We start from the raw sequence: 4,575 nt of genomic DNA, 5'->3' as shown, positions 1-4,575 counted from the left end.
GCAGATGCAACATATGTAGGCAACAGGGACATTTCGCCAAAGTCTGTCCACAGAGAGGTGCACAGAAATTCCAAGGTGCAGGGTCATCTGCATCAGTGACTCAGCCTGAGAGGCAAGCTTCGTCTGTCCATTCCTTCCTGCCCACTTCATACACAGTCCCAGCCTAGAGCCAGAGGAGGCCAGACAGTGAGACAACCTCCCAGAAAACAGGCTCAGGTGTTTTCATTGACGGAGGCAGCAAGCCCAAGATGCCACAGATGATGTGATTGCAGGTAACTAGTTTTCTTTGCGGTTATCCTGCATATGTGTTGATAGATACAGGTGCATCACATACATTCATATCAGAACGTTTTGCATTGACACATGCATTGCCTGTCGAGTCATTGTCTACTGTAGTGTCTATTTCTTCTCCATTGGGAAGTGGTTTGATATCTGTGACTTCAGTTAGACCGTGTATACTACAGTTTGAGCGACATTAGATTAATTTAGACTGTGTTGTACTTGGCTTATCTGATTTTGATTGTATTGTCGGGATTGACATGTTAACCAAGTACAGAGCCACCGTAGACTGTTTTCACAAGATTGTCAGATTCAGACCTGAAATGACAGAAGAGTGGAAATTCTACGGTAAGGGTTCCAGATCTCGGATTTCCTTAGTATCTGCTTTGACCATGAGTAGATTGTTACAGAAAGGAGCAGAAGGGTTCCTTGTCTATGCAGTAGATCTACAGAAATCGAGCCCGACATTGGCAGATTTGCCAATAGTACGGGAGTTTGTAGATGTATTTCCAGATGAGATCCCAGGGTTACCCCCAACCCGAGAGGTAGATTTCATTATTGATTTTATTCCAGGTACCGTTCCTATATCTCGAGCTCCGTATAGGATGGCGCCGATAGAGTTGAAAGAATTGAAAGCACAGTTAGAAGATCTTCTAGCCAAGGGATATATCAGACCCAGTGTATCTCCTTGGGGTTCTCCAGTGCTATTCGTGCTCAAGAAAGATGGTTCCATGAGATTATGCATCGATTACCGGCAACTGAATAAAGCAACGGTGAAGAATATATACCCATTGCCGCGTATTGACGATTTATTTGATCAGTTACAGGGATCATCTGTCTATTCCAAGATTGATTTGCGATCGTGATATCACAAACTGAGAGTTAGAGATGTTGATATACCGAAGACAGCATTCCGAACCAGGTATGGACATTATGAGTTTGTTGTCATGGCTTTTGGTTTAACGAATGCACCAGCGGTGTTTATGGGATTGATGAACCGTTTCTTTCAGAGGTATTTGGATGAGTTTGTGATTGTTTTTATTGATGATATCTTGGTTTATTCTAAGAATCTGAATAAACATGCCAATCATTTGAGAATTGTGTTGCAAACGTTGAGAAATGAAAGATTATTTGCTAAACTGTCAAAGTGTGAGTTTTGGCTGAGACAGGTTGTGTTCTTGGGACATATCATATCTGGAGATGGTATTTCTGTGGATCCGAGTAAAGTTGAAGCTGTGATCAGTTGGCCGAGACCGACTTCTGTGCTTGAGATACGCAGTTTCATGGGTCTGGCAGGGTTCTATCGACGATTCAACAAAGATTTCTCCAGCTTTGCAAAGCCGATTACCCAGTTGACACAGAAGAATGCTCCGTTTGTATGGTCTAGGAGTGTGAGTCTAGCTTTCTAGAGTTGAAGAAGAGGCTGACCAGTGCACCTGTCTTGATGATTCCTTCAGGTACTGGCGATTTCGTTGTATATTGTGATGCATCTCATAGAGGGCTAGGATGTGTTCTTATGCAGCGAGGTCATGTGATTACGTATGCCTCAAGACAACTGAAGCCACACGAGATTCGATACCCAATTCACGATCTTGAATTGGCGGCTATTGTTTTTGCATTGAAGATTTGGCGTCATTATCTTTATGGCGAGAAATTTGAGATCTACTCTGATCACAAGAGCCTAAAATATTTGTTTTCTCAATCAGAGTTGAACATGAGACAGCGTAGATGGCTCGATTTGTTGAAAGATTTTGATTGCGAGATCAAATACTATCCAAGAAAGTCAAATGCAGCAGCGGATGCCTTGAGTCGAAAGGTATGTGCTCTATCCTTATCGACGATAGGTGTTTCGAATTTAGTTGAAGATTGCTGTTTAGTCTGGTTTTGCATTTGACACAGATAGTAGACCATTGAAACTTGCTACGATTCAAGTTGAGCCAGATTTGATTATGAGAATTAAGGAAGCTCAAAGAACTGATCAGAATGTGCAGAAATAGATTGATATGGTCAGATGAGGACATCAGTCTGAGTATCAGGTACATGATTTTGTTCTGTATTTGAATAACCGTATTGTAGTGCCAGATGTTCCAGAATTGAAACAACAGATTATGTCAGAAGCGCACTGTAGTCGGTTTAGTATTCATCCTGGTGGCAGGAAAATGTACAACGATTTGAAGACACAATTCTGGTGGAAACAAATGAAGTCAGATATTGCAGAATTTGTGTCTAAGTGCTTGAATTGCCAACAGGTAAAGGCCGAGAGAAAGAAGCCCGGAGGCTTACTTCAGAGTTTATCTATTCTTGAGTGGAAATAGGATCACATTTCCATGGATTTCGTGACGAAGTTACCTCGATCATCTCGGGGCTGTGATGCGATTTGGGTCATTATTGACATATTAACCAAATCAGCGTGTTTTATTCCATACAGAATGACATATCGACACGATTAGATGGCAGAGTTGTATGTCAGAGAGGTAGTCAGATTGCATGGTGTGCCGAAGTCTATCTTATCAGATCTTGATCCACGATTCACTTCACTCTTTTGGCACAGTTTACAGCAGGCTTTAGGTACGACATTGCACCTGAGTACTGCCTATCATCCCCAAACAGATGGACAGTCAGAGCGGACTATCCAGACTTTAGAGGACATGTTGAGAGCTGTAGTCCAAGAGTTCGGCACTAGTTGGCAAGATTCACTGCCACTTTGTGAATTCTCGTACAACAACAGCTATCAGACGAGTATCGAGATGGCACCGTTTGAAGCTTTGTATGGCAAGAAGTGCAGATCTCCGTTGTACTGGGATGATATTTCTGAGGTACCAGAACTTGGGCCTGATATGATTCGTGAAATGACTGAGAAGGTAAAGATATTCCAGAAGAGAATGAAGACGCACAGGATAGACAATCCAAGTATGCCAATATCAGACGTAGACCGTTAGTATTTGAACAAGGAGACAGAGTGATTTTGAAGATTTCTCCTTTCAGAGGCATTGTCAAATTTGGCAACCGTGGAAAGTTGTCTCCTAGATACATCGGTCCTTACGAGATTCTTGAGAAGATTGGCGATCGAGCATATCGACTGGCTCTTCCTCCTTCTTTATCAGGGATACATGACGTTTTTCATGTATCGATGTTGCGTATATATATGCCAGATATTTCTCATGTCATTCAGCCGGACGAAGCCGAGCTTGATCAGACGTTAAGTTATGTTGAGCAACCGATACAGATTCTTGATCGGAAAGAGAAGCAGCTCAGGACAAAGACTATTCCACTTGTGAAAATCCAGTGGAGTCGTCATGGCATCGAGGAAGCGACTTGGGAGACAGAAGCAGATATGAGACAGAGATATCCCGAAATATTTCTATGACGAGAGTATTTATTCAGTTTTGATTATATTGCATCTTGTATATATTTCGATTGATTGAAGTCGATTTTGAGGACGAAATCATTTCTTAGAGGGGATTGTAGATGCATTGTATCGGACCGGAAGAGACGGAAAAGTAGATGCAATTTATGGTGTGAGATGAGCTCGGCGCATATGCGCCACCAGTCCGGCGCATATGCGCGACATTTCCAGAAACATTGGCGCACATGCGCGAGTAGATACGCGCATATGCGCGACACGTCCAGAACCTTTGGCGCATATGCGCGAGATGAAGCGCGCATATGCGCGAGGAGTTAAGATTGACATTGCCGAGACCAGTAGGTCTCGAGCATATGCGCGGGTGATGCCGCGCATATGCGCGAGATGTGTAATCTAAAGAATGAGCCATGTGTTCTTGGCCATGCAATATATATATGTTGTCTCTTTCATTCCTCCAGATTGCAGCAAGAAAACCGAGAGAGAGATTTCAGAGCAAAGGCATGGTACCTTCCATTCTATAATTGAGCTTGTGCAACATCTAGCAATCCAAACTTCAATCCAAACATAGATTTGTGCTCCTTACATCAAGGGCTACAAGAGGATGTAAGTATTGTTCACTTTCAACATGTTTTGATATATATGTGTTGGGAGAATGATGAATTGAGCTCCATAATATGTTCTTGAGATTTTAAGAAACGTATATTCACAACCGGATCGAAGAACGGACATTGTATGCTATTGTTACTGTTTCCAGCATGTTTAGTGTTAAGTTATGCAGATTTTGAGTACTATCATGTGTTTATGATGAGGATTATGAGTTATGGTTACTGATTATTGAAGTTTGAGTTGACCGGTATCGAGAAACTACGCCGTTATGCCGTCGAAATGTACCGAGATTGAATATTGCTCTGTATGTGTATCATTTTGAGTTA

The sequence above is a fragment of the Primulina tabacum genome, chromosome 4, assembly GCF_025594145.1.
Source record: "Primulina tabacum isolate GXHZ01 chromosome 4, ASM2559414v2, whole genome shotgun sequence".
Taxonomy (NCBI): Eukaryota; Viridiplantae; Streptophyta; class Magnoliopsida; order Lamiales; family Gesneriaceae; genus Primulina; species Primulina tabacum.
This window is presented reverse-complemented; position numbering follows the sequence as displayed.